Here is an 18,742-nt window from a genome sequence, read left to right as displayed (position 1 = left end):
ACTACTTAGTTAAACCTCTGAACAATTGCAATCAGTGTAACCTGGCTTATTGTACCCTCAATGAATCCCCAACAATAAAAATAAAATAAAATAAAATTAAATTTAATTTAAAAAATGCAGATCTCAAATTATATGAGGATTCTAATCACATGGGTTTTAGAAGGATTATATGAGGTGATGCATGTTCAATGCTCAGCAACTATAAGTGCTCCACAAATGCTGGGTCTTACTATTCTAGGTTGGGATCTTCCCCTATACTACTATGCGACCTTGAACAAATAGCCTACTCTCTCTGTGCCTTGATTCCCTATCTGTGATGTGAGGAGGCGTAGCTTTGAGAATTTCCAGGTCTCTAATTTTCTTCACTGCCCCCACCCCCCACCAGCTTCTCTCTGTGGCTGTCTGGGCTGCCCTGAGTGAAGGGCTCCTTCCTTGGTAGAAGGTGCCCCCTCTGTCTTTGATTTCATTTAGCTGCAGTCAGACCCAGCAAATGAATTGCTTCCCTCCTCTCAGCTGACACTAGGAAGCAGCCAGCCTGACAGCTCTCCAGGAGGAGGGATCGATTGGAGGATGTCTGATTTTGAAATGAGCCAAAGGACTGCTTTGGGATGTTAAACTGGATCTGCCATGATTCCAGGTCAGGGTCTCAGCTCGTCCTGTGATCTCGTGCTGCTCGGGAGGGCAGAGGCAGGCTGCTCTGGGCGCTGTGTGCTCCTCTGCAGTCCATGGAGTCCTGGGACCCAGGAGTCCAGCCTCTCCTGCAGGCAGTATCCCCCACACACCTTTCCCTAGGCTTCCTGATAAATATCCGCTGATCCCCGAGGCTCAGCCTGCATCCCCCTGTGCCTGGGAACTCACTCCCTCTCCACTTTGGAGCAGCTCCTTACAGCTGGAGAGCTGTTTAGCCTGTCAATGCTGCTCCACATGACAATGATGACAATCTTCCCTCACTTTTGTATAAGATGTGTTAAGAAGGTGATACAGCTGGGGAGAAGATTTTCAGTTCTCTGCTGTTAAGAGGCAGGTAAGTAGAAGAAAATTAGCATCACTGCCTCTACAAAGCTCTCCAGGCGGGGCACCATGGCAGCCCCTGTGCTTACCCTGCCAGAGCACTCATGTGCACTAAGGGTCCTTGTCACTTAGTAGGCCTGTCCCCACTGGGCAGGGGGCTGGGGAGGTGGGGGAACGTGCCCTGCCCTGTTTTTTCTCTAGGTGGCTAATACATGTTTGCTTAATGAATATAGTTCACATTCTGTAATTTTAATACACACAGCCCACAATTGATTTTTAAAGTTTTAAACTTTATCACAGTGATATATGTATGTATACAATATACAGACACTATATATATATATGTGCATGCATATCTATGTATTTATATATCCTGTTTAAAAGCTAACTGATATTCAAGGCTTTTCCTAGAGGAAAAATAAACTCCTGCCTTACTCGTCTCCAGGAGGCCTCCTGCTTCCTTGAGGCAATCATTTAAAACTATTTTCTCTGTATTTTTCATCTCTATGCTTTAGAATACTATGATTATACCTTTGCTTTCTGGTGTTTTTTCAATTTTAAATATTACCTATTGGCTTTTCATGATAGACTTTAACTCGCACACACAGGGACGTTCTCCCCATCTGAATGTCATTTGCAGCTGAGCCATGCAGTGTGCTATATTTCCTTTCTTTTACAACTTCAATATTTTTTTTTTTTTGAGACAGAGTGTCACTATGTCACCCTGGGTAGAGTACTGTGGCATCACAGCTCACAGTAACTTCAAACTCTTGGGCTTAAGCAATTCTCTTGCCTCAGCCTTCCAAGTACCTAGGACTACAGGTGCCCACCACAATGCTGGGCTATTTTTTTTGTTGTTGTTGTTGTCATTGTTGTTTAACAGGCCTGGGCATGATTCAAACTCACCAGCCGGCACCTAACCAGTGAGCTATGGGCATTGAGCCAACTTCAATTTTTTTTGTAGTTAATAATCGTGTCTTTCTTATTGTTTGCTTGGTTTTCTATTACTATATTCCTATCATTAATTTATCTCTAAATTCTCTAAACGAATTGTCAAACTATTTTAAATATGATTAAGCACATCAGATAGCAGGGCAGTTTTTTCTCCCCCCATGGAGACAGCCCCTCTGCAGCTTTTTGTCTTAGGCTCCAGTCTGGACTAGATGGTCTCTGAGTCTCCTGTCCTGGCTCTCCCTCAGACACCATCCTAGTGTATTTTATTTATTTTTCAGGCCTCTCTCCTCTGTTGGCTCTCCCATTTCACGGACGCCATCTTTCTTCTCTCTTTATTTACTCTCCCACTGTCATTGAGCACAACTTGCCATCAATTTCCAGCTCTGCCAGCACCACTGCCTTCAGTAGTGTCTGGTGTCTCCAACTCCTAAGACTTCATGGAGTTTTAACACACAAGTTGGCTGGTTTAGCCCTTATAGGTACCTGCAGAGAGACAAAGCTAAAATTTAAGTCATTTATCAATTGTCCATCTCTTTCAAACATTTTCTAAAAAGCTCATTTGCTGTCTTCTCTTTCATTCTCCCCATCTTTTTTGGTATTTTTCCCTTTTTAAACATCTTTGGTATAATTTAAGTAGAGGAACGAAAGGAAGCAGAGATGAGCTGGAAGTCCAATTTATTTTAAGAATGTTTACTGAATATAATAAATGATTCTATAGGTCATGCATTTTCTCTGAATGAGGAAAAAGCATCTTAGCTTTAATTTGAAATTCAGGAGTTGACAAATAGCTTTTTCTCTCTAAGTATATTTTGGCTAAGTTTTCTTAGAAATCCATACTTAGGATGGAGGATCAACCCAGTTTATAGCTAGCCATGAGCAGTTGCTCAAGGCCAACTATCAGGTGAAAACAATGAATTTATTGTAGAGGTTACCAATGGGTTACAGATAATGCTGTGTACAAACAACTCAAAGGCATGAAATAACTGTTGGTTGGAGGCATGGGTGTGGCTGCAGGGAGGCCTGTGGCTCTGCCCCTCTTGTCTGGGTTCTCACATTTCTGGGGGTGGCTGGCTGTTGGCTGACCTAGGATGGCTTCGTCTGGGCTGCAGGGGTGACTGGGCTCTGCTCTTTGTGTCTCTCATCCTCAGCGGTTGGGCATCTTCTCATAGCATTGATACAGGCACAAGGCCTCCAGGCTCAGGCTCAAAAATGACACACTGTCATGTCACCTCTCCTGCATTTTTTTAGCCAAAGCCAATCAAGGACCAACCCAGACATAAGAGTAGAAATATAGTCTTCCCCTCTTTGGCAAGAGGAACTGCAAAGTCCCATGGTAATCCCAACCTCACGATGGCTGTGGATGTTGGGTGTAGGTGTATGTAGGTGAATAGTTAGGGCCATTAAAGCCATCCCTCTCGTGTACTAAGACCAGGGCTTCTCTGAATAAGTCTGCATTGCAAAGGAATAGGTTGCTCCTGCAATTTCATTTCTTTATTAACTTTTTCCTGTACCATGGCAACTGCTGAAATAGTAAATATGCAGACAGTGTAAGCTGACAGCTCTGACCTTCACCCTGTCTGCTGATCCTAGGCTCATAAAGTGCATTCTCTGAGATTTTTAAGAAGCCACTTGTTGATTGGGTTGAAAGAAAACCCACCCAGGTCCTCCCCACTGGAGAGCCTCCTTAGGTTTTTCCTGTGTCCCCCATACTGCTGAGTCAGACTACCTTTTGTTCCTGGACCTAAGCCCAGGGGCCCTGGAAGGGCAGACAGTGTATCTGGGGGTGCTCATCCTGCTGGGGCACTAGAAGAGTTTGCTTTCTTCACCCTCCTGCCTCCTGCTTTCTCACGGGGTTACTCAGTGCTTTCACCCAAAGGGGCGACTCTCAGAGTGAACATTTCAAGGCTTGTGAAGATGGCCCGGGTACCCAAACCCCACTCCTTTGCCCTACTCTCATCCAAATTGTTGGATGGGTTTTCTTTTTCTCTGGCCTAGAGTTTGCCTTTCCCCAGTGGGGCTGAGTGATAGTTGCAGTGGAACCAGCGGCTGTTGTCTTGACCTCAGCAATGAAGTGGGGATGTGAGAGAACCTTGCTCATAGGTTCAGATGTTCAGAGGAGTAGATGCCCATCGTGAGCTCTTGAGAAATCCTGGCTCCTGTTTCACTCCTAAATGTCAACTGACCTGTTCCCCTGGCTCCCCCTGGATGCTCTCTAAAGAGGCTGGCCTAATTCCTCTGGTGTTTTTGGTGACTAGTCTCTGCCTCAGGTTATGTCCCCGCCTCTGCCCCTCAGGGTTGGCTGCAGACAAAGCCATCTTAGCTGCCTCCTGCCTCCCTCCCTCCCACCACCACTTGATACCTGGGAGGGAACGTGCTCTCGCCCTTCCCAGAGGGACCACGTGTGCACAGTCCAGGGCAGGCCTGGACTGGTCTGGTCTCTGTGGAAAGGGAGGGACTGACCGTCTGCTCCTCATTCCATTTCAGGCTCAACCCTAAGGGCTGGTCCCTGGAAAGTTTCCTGGCCCTGGAGTCTCCTCCCAGTTCAGGGAAGAAACACTTGAAAGGTATGCTTCTCATTTGTTAAGGAAGGTAATAGATGAAGAAAGAGTCATTGTTCCTGGAAAACGGAGAGAAAGGAGCCAGCAGCCTCTTGGCAGCTGCATCTGTGCCAGCCCTGGGACAGGAAATGGCACTCTGGACACGGCAGAGCTCTGCTGGCCGAGCACTGTGGCCTGTGGCTGGTGAATCCTCCTCCAAGGCCAGCACCTCCTCCTGCTGGGCCTGGGCCCACCCCCCACCATGAAATGAGAGCTGAGGCCAGATTTTTCTTTTCTTTTTTTCTTTTTTGCTAATGCTTTTCTTTTTATTTTTTAATTTAATTTTTATTTTTTAATATTTTATTGTTTGGGATTCATTGAGGGTACAAAGAATTAGGTTACACTGATTGCATTTGTTAAAGTCCTTCTTATAATTGGGTCCCATCCCCAGGAGGTATGCCATGCACCATGACCCCCTATCCCCTCCCTTCTCCCCTCTTCCCACTCCCTTATTCCTCTATCCCACCCCTTGTATTAGCTCATCTACTGCCTTCATATTAGAATAGAGTACATTAGAGTCTTGCTTCTCCATTCTTGTGATGCTTTACTAAGAAAAATGTATTCTACCTCCATCCAGGTTAATACAAAAGATGTAAAATCTCCATCTTTTTAAATGGCTGCATAGTATTCCATGGTATACATCTACCACAGCTTATTAATCTATTCCTGGGTTGGTGGGCATTTAGGTTGTTTCCACATTTTGGCGATTATAAATAGAGCTGCAGTAAACAGTCTAGTGCAAATGTCCTTATGATAAAAAGATTTTTTTTCTTCTGGGTAGATGTCTAGTAACGGCATTGCAGGATCAAATGGGAGGTCTAATTTGAGTTCTTCGATACTTCTAGAACTTTGCTTCTGAATTCTTCTAATACTTCCTTCCAGAAAGGTTGTATTAGTTTGCAGTCCCACCAGCAGTGTAAAAGTTCTCCCTTCTCCCCACATCAACACCAGCATCTGCAGCTTTGAGACTTTTTGATAAATAGACAACCTTCAGAATGGGAAAAGATACTTGCATTTTATGAATCAGACAAAAGCTTGATAACTAGGATCTACAGAGAACTCAAATTAATCAACAAAAAAAGACCCATCATCCCATATATCACTGGGCAAGAGACATGAATAGAACCTTCTCTAAAGAAAACAGATGAATGGCTAACAAACATATGAAACAATGCTCATGGTCCCTAATCATCAGAGAAATGCAAATCAAAACTATCCTGAGACAGAACATTGTTTCTTAATCACAATCAAGATTGCAAACCTCTTAAATGCCTGATCTTTACTGAAGAACAAAGGTAAAGGAGAAGAGAGAGTTTTAGGCAGACCTGGGTATGGGAAGCAGCCAGGAGCAACCACTCTGGGGACAGATTGAAAGAGGGGTGCACAGCATGTCAGAGGGGCCAGTGGGCAGGTGGGAAATGTGGGTTAGTGGCCCAGACCCATCCAGGGGCCATCTGCATCTACGCTCTGTAAATCTATGTTCCAATCCATCTAGAGTTTGCCTTTATTATTATCTACAATGCTAGTAACAGCCATGGTATGTTAATCACTTCATAGGTTCCAGGCAGGATGTTAAGCAGGTCATACAAGCTGACTCATCTTATTTTCATGCCTTCCTATGAAGGAGTGATTACTATGCCCATTTTACTGCTGAATAAACAGGTTAAGTAACTTACCCAGCATCAGTCCTGACTAGGAGAACCAGGAACTAAACCTAGGACTTTGGGCTGAAGGTCTTTAATCCTGTTGGGGTTTCCAAGGGACAGGCTCTGGGTGAGACAGCCTGGAATACTCTCCCACAACCTCGGAGGCTATAATTCAAGACCCATTCTAAACATCAGACAGGGCTGGGGACAATTCAAAGAGGCTTCTTGGAGGAAAAGGCATTTAAACTGGGCCTTCGGGGAGAAGGATTTCAATGGCGGGGAGGGGATTCCAGGCAGATGGTACAGCCTTTGTGGAATGTTAGCTGTAAAGGTTATGGAGGGTGGGTGTGGTTTGGCCCCATAAGGTTCACGGTATGTTTTGGGTGAATCTTGGTGTGAAGAGGAGACCAGGGGGAAATGGGCTGAAAGGTTAAACTGAGGCTACACTGATGATGGCCTTGAATGTCAGGATAAGGAGCCAGGCACACAGCACGGAAAAAGGACAGGAGCCTCGTGAGCTCACAACTCTGGTCTGTGCGGCACAAAAAGCAGAAAAGCTGACAGATTCTGACAGCACCAAACCACAGGTGGTGCAGATGCGGCCCAGGCAAATGTTAGGGAAGCAGAAAACTAATGTGAAGTTGCGGCGTGTGTGAGAATGACTCTGTTTCAGGGATCTGAGCTAAAGTCCACAAACAGGGCTGAGCTGACCGACTCCTTTCTAACTTCAGATTTCCTTCTTGCAAAACCTCACCAAACCACACCGAGAAACATGCAGCTTCTCCGCCTACACATAGCAACTTCGAATGTTTCTTCCTGAGTGAAGAGTCAGGTGCCCCAGGGTTCCTGGGTGGAGGGGAGACAGCTCATCTCAAAATGACTCAGTCTTGGCCTCCACTAGTCACTTGCTCCCTTTGTGTGCAGTAACAGCCATGCACACTGCAGATGTCACCTGCAGATGTCCCAGTTCCTGATGGTGCTGTGGTCACAACCCCAGCTTCGGGCTCAGGTTTGCAGCCAGGGCAGAGGGAAGAAGGGGTGCTGCTGACTGGATGGGACCGGGCTCCAGACCTGTCCCACCTGTCACACTCTCACTTGGTGGCCTTGGACACCTCTGCATCGCAGCCTTCTCGAGGGGCCCGAGCTGCACTTCTGGTAACAGCCATTCTCACCCCGCCATGGGTGCATCATCATATCTGAGCATCCCAGACTGCCGGGCAGTGAGAGTTTTCTTTAAATTGACTCATATTTCAAAACATATCCATTTACGTCCATTTACCATTTCTGTACACAGTACATCATTTGCTATAAATGGACATTAAAGTTGAACACTATTAAAATAGCAATATGTATGCCCTGCTCTGGGAGGCCTGTGTGTCAGATAGCTGCTCAGACACACCCATGTGCCGGAAACACCTGGGGACCTCGCTAAAATGCAAATTCTGATCCAGTGGGGCCAGGGTGGGGCCTGAGATTCTGTGTTTGTAACAATCTCTCAGGAGATGCCAATGGTCCTGGTCTGGGGACACATAGGGCTGCTCAGCTCTGCCATCCAGGACAAGAACTTCAACAGAAACAGAGAAGCAAGTCCTCCTGGGAACACTGGAGGTGAAAAGCAAAGACCCACATCCGAATGTTAAAACAAAGGCTTAACATAAGAAGAAAAGTCAGAGGGTTATTTCTTCCTTTCTCTCAAGTATACACTTATTTTATGCACTTTTAAGTCTCTTTGGATGTCTCCCTTCATGGCCTCAGGGATTGAACAACTGTGACTCTCTCACACTCCCTCCTCACCATTTCAGCCGAGAGCTTCATCATCAGTCACACAGCGGCGCTTGCAGCCTGAGTCAGGCTCTTGCTGAGAGATGGAGCCCCAGCGTGCTGGCAGGCTGGACTCTGGGACTTTCCCTTCCATGACCTCCTGCCACACTCACAGTCAGACGACACATCATCTACCTCCTCCCCGTGACTTCACATGTCCGTGCTTTCCTGTGGGCCATGGCTCTCATAGTAGATGTTATGGGGTGACTGGAGTGGGAGGGGAGTGCGGCTTCCCCCCAGGATACACCCAGGGCTAAGGACATGGTAGGCCCTTGATAAAGTGTCACCTGAGTCCAGGACAGGTAGAGAAGTTGGCTTTACGAGAGGTTTACTATTCATAGTGGCCTGAATGGAGCACACTTGTGCCCATTTTCTGGAGAGAAAAACTGGTGCCAGTTGAATGCAAGTCATGCCCCTCTGAAGTCAGTCACCGAGCCCAGAAGTCCTTTATCCCAATTTGGATACTTGCAGGTCATGACAACTGGCCACGAGTGGTTCCTAGCCTCCCCGATAGAATTCCAGGTGATCTATATTGTGCATCTGCTGTGACAAGGCACACTGAGACCAGGGACAGAGGGGAATTAGGGGGACTTGCCTGAGGGGCATTACAATCAGTGCTGGGCAGAGACCTGACCCAGGACCCCACAGCGGTATTTCCCCTGAATGCCACAGGGGCTGGAAAGGCTGCCGCCCTGCTGCGAGCCCTTGGCCAGCAGAGCCAGGACCAAATGCTGGTTTCTATGCTCTGACTGGGGCTTGTCCCTTATGTCACAGCAGAAATCCTTCAGGCTACTATGCTTCTAGGCTTTCTGGAGGGTTCGCTATGGTGGTTGAAGCCATCCAGGACCAGATACTGGAGGCCTGACTCTTCCAGTGGTTGTCTGGTGAGAAATGAGCTTCTTTCTGTGCGCTATGGTGGTGTTCACGTTTCTTCTAGCACTAGAATCATGCTCATACTGCTCTTTCTTTACATCACCCATGTAACATGTACTTGTGGTGAATTTTTTCAATAATATGGAAGCACAGAGAGTAAAACACAAATAAAAGAAATCGAAGTCATCATCTTATAGTGTGAGAGGCACAGTTGTTAATGGTGTAGTGTGTTTCCTTCCACATTATTTTCTTTCTCTATATGAAAATATAAACACATGTAAGTTTATCAGCCTAAATTTATTTTTCTTCACCTAAAACATGTTTAAGTGACCTTTCTGTGCCATAATATGTTAATCTACTTTATTTTTTCAAAATTGTATGACTTGGACATCTTTCTTCATCTGTAGATCCTTCCTCTCCCTCCTTTTAAAATGATAAATACCATTTTGTGTCATGGATAAACATGATTTGTTTGGGCATTGACATAATTTCCATTTTTTTGCTATTATAAACAATGCTGAAATGAACATCTTCATGCATATGTTCTTACCCACATGTGGATCTGTTTCTTTAGCATGAATTCCCAGTAGCAGAACTGCCAGATCAAAAAACATACACATTTAAGATTTTGAAAGCTGTCAAAGATACTCTCAGCTCTAGGGACAAAGTCGTTTCTGTATGGATTCACCAGAGTGTCATCCCATTATTGAAGCCTTGTCGTGTTTAGAGGATGCAGGAAAAGTGGAGAGAGGGTGAATCGTTTTAAAAAATGGCCACAATCCTTCTCCTCCTTGGGCATAGTGCCCTCCATCACTGGCTCTAGGTGTGTCTTTGGAATTGGCTTTGGACAATGGAAAATTAGAAAACACAACATAGACTTACAAAGAGAACATGAGTGTTGGAGCTTGCCTTCTTTTGTAGGCTTGGAACTCTGAGTCCATCATACAAATACGCCTGAGCTAACATGATGGTGAGACCACAGGGAAGATGACTGAGGTGCCCCAACCAAAGGCATGTCAGACACCAGACACATGAGTGAGGCCTTCCTAGATCATCCAGCCCCAGCTAAACTGCTAGCCGACCACCATCAGCAGAATTGGAGACCAAATCGGTAGCCCAGAGAATGATAAGAAATAACATTTTTTTTTTTATTTTAAGCCACTTACATTTGGGGATGATTTATTATATAGCCAAACGTAACAGATAAACGTATTTATTGAATGAATGCCTGAATGAACCAACAAGTGTTCCAGAGTTAGGAGAGATAGCCTTGCCCTGGTGCATAAAACATGTTTCAGAACCGTGGACAGAGGCACAGGGCATGGTTGTATTTGAGCGAAGCTATGCATAAGCCAGGCCCTGGGGTAACAGTGAGGATAATGACTGGGCACAGGATGAGACAGATGTGTAAAGGATGGCCCTTGATAGGGTGTGAGAGAGTCTTCCCAGGCACCCATTAACTCAGAAGCCCTCAGTCTCAGACAAAGCAGGTGGCTGGCCACCCTGTGAGGGGGACACATGAGCTGCTACATTCTCACTTCCAGACCCTGGTCTTCAGCTCTCTCTCTCACATACCCTGGGGTGCAAGGCAGTGTGGAGTAGCATGCAAGGGGCAGGGGTGGGGTCCCAGGCCCCAGGAAGCCCCTCGGCCCCTCACACCAGCACAGTTTGCTGATCACTGGACTCTCCAAGTTCAGGCACCTGGAGGGGAGGGAGTGGAGAGCAGGGGGCAGGCTCCCCAGCTGTTGGCTGAGACTCTCTGGGGATGATTGTGGCTCGGTTTTCTCACTGCCTCCTCCAGCCCTGTACACAGCCTAGCTTACCAGCATTTCCCTGGGGAAAGTCAGGTTTTGTGTCCAGGGAGGCTCAAGTCCATCGTTTCAGAATAACCATCATCTCTTGGGTTTGGACAGTGCTTAGACTTTGATAAATCATTTCACACCTACATATTATATAATCTGGTTTGATCTCCCTAACCGCTTTTGAGAAAAGCAGAGAATCCAGGTACATTCTCATTACCCGGCACACCCACTAGCCACATTTTCCTCCTTTTTATATCCTCTAAATGTGTGAACAGAGCAGGGGAAGGAAGCCACAGCAGCACCAGGCCAGGAGCCTGGGGTCCGGATCCCTGCTTCCAGAAGTTCTGTCTAACAAGGTAAGTGCCCTTGGAATTCAGCATTCAAGCCCATGCCATGGACTCTCATACACTTCTGTTCAAAGGAGAGGTCTAGACTCTGGTCTTTCAACCCCTTTAAGTTCTAAGTTTTTAGCTGTCTGTGAAAGCCGAGGTGGCTTGGGCTTCTGTTCACTGTATGGACTGCTGGAGGTGCTCCCCCACTCACTGCAGCTTTTCCCCACTCACACTGGTCGGGGCTCCACGAAGTGAGTGGAAGGGGTGATAACTCCCATTTGCTACACATTCGGGAAAGCCTGGGCACAGGGGGCTGGAGCCAGGGTCTGGCCAGGCTGTTAATAGTCTCAAAGGACCCACCCATGGGAGGGCAAGGGACTTCAAGACCCCAGGGTTGGTTGTATCCTAGGCCTCAAATGCCTTTAGAATTCTCTAGATAGGAGGCTAGAGTCATACATAGCATCTTCTTAGCTTCACCCCTAGAAAGGAAAGGGCTTTTCCTTTATTTCATTTTGTTTTTGTTTTTAGAGAGGAAATCCTTCTGTGTTGCCCAGGCTGGATTTGAACTCCTAAGCTTGAGTAATTTTCAAGCTTCAGCCTCTCAAGTAGCTAGGACTTCAGGGATGAGCCGCTGTCTTGGGCTCCTTTATTTCATTTTGAAAGTCATCTCAGGCAAGGCCTCTCACCGGCCTGGTTGGGGTTGTGTGCCTGCTCCTCCTGCCAGGCAGGTAGGGGCGCTGTGCTGGGAAGCTTCGCTCAGAGCCACAGATGGAGGGTCGTTATGTTGGACAGAGGGAGAGCAGATAAAGCAGGTGGCCCTCACTGCAGAATTAGCAACCCCACGTTGGGGCTGAGGAGCAGATGGAGAGGCCTTGGCCATAGTGTCTGGGGTTTGATGCCCAAGAAGCTGGGGCTGGGATTTGAACCTGGACAATAAGACCACGAAGCCAGAGATCTTTCCACTGTAGCTTCTTGCTTACATTCTATCCCCTTATAGTGATGGGGTGGGGGTGGACCCTGATGTCTTTGGGCCAGACATAGTGTTGCCATGGAAGAGTCCTGCGCTGGGAGCTCTAGAGGCCTGCACATTCATCTTGATTCTCCTCTTGCTGTGTGACCTTGAGAAAGTCACTTTCCTTCTCTGGGTTTCCCACCATATCTGCCAAATGATCATCCCTGTGTCCCTCCCATAGGCACTGAGTGGAACTAATGAGATAATTCTGGGAATGAGCTTTCGAAAGCGGGAAAGCCCACACAGATGCGAGGATTATTCTTATGATCCTGGGCCCCACAGGATTAGCTTAAATTTATGGCAACAGGAGGTATGGGGACTAACGGAAGCGTCCAGATGTCTAGCAGCCTTGCCCACATAATACAATCCAACCTGCTTTGCAGGGGGCCCTGACTGACGCATCCATGTCCAGCAGCTCATGCTTTCTGAATCTTCTTTGGATGGGCTCTCCCCTCTGTCCCGGCTGCCCTGGGTCAGGGGGTCATGGGTCCCTTTGCCAACAGCATGTAAAGCTAGCCACACGGTTCCTGTTTCCTCTTTTCTTCTTTCCCCAGGCCAAGCAATGAGGACACGAAACAGCTTCTTCTTGGGATGCCTGAATCCTGCACATTTATTTATTGTTTCCTAGGGGAGGAAGCCTCTTGGAACTAGGAAAAATCAGAAGTTGCCATCTAATTCCATAGGAGCCCAGTGGGTAAGGTCAAATGAAAAGAGGATGTTACTGGTAGAAACTTCTGGAAATCCCCGGGTAAAATGAAACTAAATGGTTTTGCAGGACGTCTCAGAGCCTTTAATACACTGATACATTTTGCTCCTCATCAAGAAAGGAATATAGCAGCCACATTTCTCCTAATTTTTTTTTGTCAGATTTTTTCCCTTCTGACAGCATTTTTGGGATCAGTGTCCAGCTGAACACACTGTAGGAAAGACTGATCTAGTGTCCTGCCCTGGTCTTGCAAATGGAGATAAGGAGGTTCAGCTGGGCAAGTCAGGTAAAGCCGAAATCCTGTTCCTTGCCCTCTTCCCTGGGGCTCTTTCTGAAGCAGTACTATGCTCACATCTGTCCCAACAAACTCTCTCTGCCTCCACGAGGCTCTGGTTGTTTTACACTTTGGAGGTCCCATTGGAAAGCAGAGAATTTGCACGTTCTTGATAAAATATCTAAGGTAAGAGTGAGTGTGATCAGGAGGAATGCTGGGTGTGGGAGAACCTTTGGTTTTCATCTTCGCCAAGGACCAGACCAGAGGGAGTGGAGTAAGACCCCAAGGTAGAAACCAGGATAGTGCTGGTGGGCTGCAGGTTACAAATGGCCACTTCACTAGCTCCTTTGTGAGATCATGGCATGGGCTCTGGGAACATGCCCCTGTACATGCTAAGTTGAAGAGCAGCTCTGGAGCTGTCCGAGCTATGTGCTCTCAGGCCCAAATGAGCTGTGCCTGGTAGTGAGGGCACTGTGGTTTGCAGTGAGTAGGGTGCTGATAATCACGGCTCCCATTACTGAGTGCCTGCGCGGCCCCAGGTACTGCTCCAGCAGCTTTACAGATACTGACTCATCTAGTTGTCACTTCAGCTCTGTGCTGCAGGTGCTGTTACTGTCACTGCAAATTCAGAGCAGGAAAACAAGGTACAGAAAGGCTAAGGAGATTGTCTGAGGCCATGGGTTCATAAAAAACACAGTTGGGGTGGATTTCATACCGGCAGGAGGACCGCAGAACCTATACTTTTAAACCACAACACTCCACCACTGCTTGGAAGTATTAAAGAACTTTGGGAAAATGCTGCTCTGATTTGCTGTGACGTTCATAGAGATGCTCATATGCCATGTAAAAGCAGAATATTAGAGCTGGAATAAGCCTCGTCCATCATTCAGTCTACTCCCTTCATTATAACTGATGAGGGGTGGCCAGGTAGGGTGACAGACTGGCCAAGGTCAACACTTCTGGCTATACACTAGATTCAATGAAACAGATTGTCCCGGTAATGGGGGGACAGCAGGAGGCACCTTGCCCTGGACTCAGACTCCAGCCATGTCTCTCTCCCCACTACCTCTGATCTTCACCTGGTCCCACCTGCCCCATTTGGCAGTCTGGGCCCAGCATTGTCCTCCGGGTCCCACCCTACGTGGCTCAAACTTCCCCCCACATTGAAGAAGGAACCGACCATGCCCCCAGGCACATCCCCCTCTTCTGTGCTCATCTGTTGATCCAACTTAAAAAAAAAGAAAAAGAAAAAACAATGACAACCACAACTGAATACTTCAAAGCAGTATTTTGTGATTAAATCTCTTTCCCTGAAATATCACGAAGCATTGAGATCCCTACTTCAATATCCATTATCCATTAGGGTCTTTCTAAATTTTTAAACAGTATTTTAGGTCCTGTCCCCTCCCACTTCTTACCCCACCCCCACCCTGCAGAGGACACAGGCTACTTCCAGTACAGCTTGTATTAAGCTGTGCAGTTGATGCATCTTTAATCTCACTGAACACATGTTGAGATGAATAAAACCAATTTTGTTTAGGAAACCAAGGGCCACCACCCTCAGCTGGCAGCTCTGTGTGTAATCTCACCCCTTGTCTTGACCAAAGAGGTCAGGTGGGGTTTACTGGGCAGCCCTCTCGGATCCATGGGTCCATGGAGGGAGAGAGAGAAAGAGTCCTCACTGGGGATCCCTGCCCTAAATCCTTTTGATTCTCCCGTTTCTGTACAGAAAGCAGCTCCAATCCAGGCTGCTTACGGATCAAGGCTAATCTGGGTGTAATTCCCTGCCCAGCTCGTTGCATCCTTAGCAACACATAAATACAGATTAAAGGGTTATATAAATGCAATTTTCTAATTAATCGGTGCAAATCTAGCTACTTCAGGGGACATAGATTTCAGCTTTTATGTGAGGGGTTTACTTTCTTGAGTTTGGTTTACAAAATGCAAGTCCTATTCTTGTGATTTCTAGTACTGATGGCCATGGGGTGATCGAGAGGTTTGACAATGTCCACAGATGTACTGATGTGGCCCCAAGTCTTCAAGTTCTCAGCAAGAGATCTGGGGCCCTAGACAATGTAAAGAGCCTGGGATTAGGACCGGTCAGGTTGTGTTTAATCCTGGCTGCATGGCCTAGGACATATTACTTAACCTCTCTGGGCCTCAATTTCCTTGTTCCTAAAACATGAATGAGACCTGCCTTGTGGAGTTAGTGCGAAGATTAAATGGCATATATGAAAATGCATAGCATGGTGCCTGGTGACTTAGTAGCTACTCTTGTTGTTTGCAATTGAAGACTAAGATTCTAGATGGTGCTGCATAGGAGGAGATGGCCACAGGTCTCAGGCGTGAGCTATACCTTTCTTCTGGCAGGAGACTGGATTAGAATTGCCTTGTGTAGAGAACAGGGTTCATGAATCCAGGAAGCCTGTGTTCTCTCCAATGTCTAGCCCTCCTTTTCTCATTGCCTGTCAACCTACCCCAAAGGTCTGAGTAGTATGACTCAAGTGTTTGGTCATACAAAGAGTCAGTAAGAAAGCATGTTACTCAGCAACAGCCAGAATGATAGTAATAATAATGATGATGATGGTGACGGGCCAGACATGCTGTGTACATTGTCTCTCAGGATCCCTAATGACAAAGCGACAAGTTGGATACAAATTCATTCCCATTTTTGGATAAGGAAACTAGAAACCAAGTCTTTAAAGATGTTACCTGCTGTATGTCATAGAAGTTTCCTTAGACTGACTGTCTTTTTCCTTCCTCTCTTCCTTTGTCTAATGTTCTTGCACATGGCGGGGGTGTATACCTCCTACAGAAATCCCCAGGCATCCAAACTCATCCTCCTCAAGTGCTCATACAGCCACATGCACGGGCTAGCATGTCACATGTCTGCTTTGGTCCACCCACTCGTGTGCCCACACATCTCCTCGTTCCCAGAGGAAATCCTCAACAAGAAAGGAGGTGGCCAACAAGGAGGAGGGCAAAGGATAAGTTTGAGAACATCTTCTAAGCCGGATGATCTTAGTTATTTCAGCCTCCTATCATGTTAGCAGGGAAGTTAAGCAGGGTCTCAGGTTGCTGGGCCTGGGGACCTTGCTGTAGACTGACTTGGCAAGCTTGGTGTTTTGTGCAGACCTGCTGACCTCCCCTGGTGTTAGAAAACTGCTTTTCTCTGAGTTATTCTAAAACTTTTCTTAGGCCCGAGCTGGGACTGCTGACTTCATCTAGGCTTCTGGGCAATCCTTGGGTATCTCTGGTCCTCAATTTCCTCATCTGAAAATGGGGGTGGAGTGGGGAGAATTAAACCTTGTTGATCCATCTCAGAGGGTTCTGAGGAGAACAAACGGAAGAAATTGCTTTCAAACAAGTGGGATGATGAGTTGAGGTGGGAGGAGAAAGAGGAAAGAGCTGGCAGAGAATGGGCACTTTGGAAAACTGAGGCTGAACAGATGCAAGTGCTCTGTCTTGTCCAAAACCCTCTGTCACATTGGAAACACCAGGGCAGAGACTGCCCAAGCAGCCTGGGAAGCACTGAGTGCTGTCACTTTAAAAGTAAAGTGAAGTGTTCATTAGCCGGGCTATTTTTTCAGGTGTGTTCTAATTGTGCTAATTAACTCTAAGGTAGATTTTAGCACTCCAGCCTCCATTGCTGCCTTCAAATGCCAAAACAAATCTTGCCATAATTACCAGCAATCCTTTTCATTACCGGCTGCCTAATTATCCTATTAATAGCACATCCTAAGAGACAGTATTTGCTTGGCAGGCAAATATTTGTTTTTAAATGAGCAAACACAAAGACAAACTGCTCTGTTTGCAGAAGGATTCCAAAATGCAAAATGGCTTATATTCATGGAAAAAATAATAATCCAAGTAAAACCAAATGCTTAATCTATTTGAAGCATTTGAGCATTAAAATATATATTTTTTCTGCTCTGGCTCTAGTCCTTCCTTGCTAGGGCCATTGGGTGCTAGAAGTATTCTTTGACAGTTCGGCAATGTAGAGTTGGATGTCTTTTGGGGTTGAGGTTAAACTCTGTCCAAGAGAGAAAGACGGAAACAACTGACATGGAATGAAGTAATATGAGAGATGGAAGGAAACTTCCAGGGCCTTGAGGCCAGGGCTTTGGTTCCCATACCCCACTGATCATCAGAGTCACCTAGGGAAAAGTGCGGCCAAAAAGCACCTTCCCAGACTGGCTGTTTTTTTCCTTTCTTTCTTCTACGTAGAAGTGTATTGTTAAAGTGAAAATAAGTTCACCTCTGTGGCCCACTCCCATCCCATCCCCGTTCCAGCCTTTTCCTGTTACCACAGGATACCTGAACACGAATACGCATGATTGCCTTTTCCTTCTTTGAGAAACAAGAGATCGTACTACATGTATTAGATTGAGCCATATGAAACTGCTGACATGTGACTGCTTTATAACCTACCAAATGGAGATCTCATATGGTTCAATTTAAGGTACCGTTCTGTATTGGTTGCCACATTTAAAAAAGCATCTATAGTGTTGTACATGAAGGTGGTGCCGTAAGGTAACCAGCTGTACAGATGGCCTGTCCATTTCCTTGTAACTTCTGAGGTGTTTACAAATGCTGCAGAGCACTGCTGCCCTGTGGGGCCCTCTTCCCTGTGCCTCTCCAGCCGCCCCATCTAGCCCACCCTTTCGTAGTCACATCTTCAGGTTCCACTTCTAATTCTAGTTCTCTTGTTATTCCTATCACATCTGTAGTTACTTCTATTGAAGTCTTTTTTTTTTTATTGTTAAATCATAGCTGTGTACATTAGTGCAATCGCCTGTACCCATTCTAAGATGCACCCTAGATGTGGCCCCACCTATTGAAGTCTTGAACCCCTTAAAGTCACACATAAGGGTCACAATCAATTTCTTCCAAACTCCTCTGACATTTTGACCTCTCCCTAGGAATCCCAAAAGGTTCTTAATGGTATCTAGAATGGTGAATCCTTTCCAGAGTGTTTCCAGTGAACTATGCCCAGATTCATCAGAGGAATCACTACCTAGGAAAGCTGTAGCCTCATGACATAATTTTTTTGATGTTACACCTTGATCTGTGGGCTGCAGAACAGATGTTGTCTTATCCAGCATAAAAACAACATTCATCTCCTAGTACGTCTCTATCAGAGGTCTTGGGTGACTAGGTGCATTGTCATTGACCAGTAATATTTTGAAAGAAAAATTATTTTTCTGAGCAGTAAGTCTCAAGAGTGGGCTTAAAATATGTAGTAACTCATGCTGTAAACTGATGGACTGTCATCTAGGCTTTGTTGCTTCACTTACAGAGCACAGGAAGTATTTAGCATAACTCTTAGGGGCTCTAGACCTTTTAGAATGGTAAATAAGCATTGGCTTCAACTTAACATCACCTGCTGGACTAGCCCCTAGCAAGAGAGTCAGCTTGTCCTTTGAAGCTTTGAAGCCAGCATTGACTTGTCCTCTCTAGCTATGAAAGTTCTAGATGACATATTCTTCCAATAGAAGGCTATTTCTTCTACACTGAAAATCTGTTGTTTAGTGCAGCCACCCTCATCAATTATATCAGCTAGATATGGGGAACTTATTGGCTGTCTACATTAGCGCTTACTGTTTCATCTTGTACTTTGATGGTATGGAGATGGCTTCGTTCCTTAAACTTCATAAACCAACCTCTACTAGAGTCTGATTTTTCTTCTAGCACTTCCATACCTCTTTCAGCAT

Source organism: Nycticebus coucang, chromosome 6 (genome assembly GCF_027406575.1).
Source record: "Nycticebus coucang isolate mNycCou1 chromosome 6, mNycCou1.pri, whole genome shotgun sequence".
Classification (NCBI taxonomy): Eukaryota; Metazoa; Chordata; class Mammalia; order Primates; family Lorisidae; genus Nycticebus; species Nycticebus coucang.
This window is presented reverse-complemented; position numbering follows the sequence as displayed.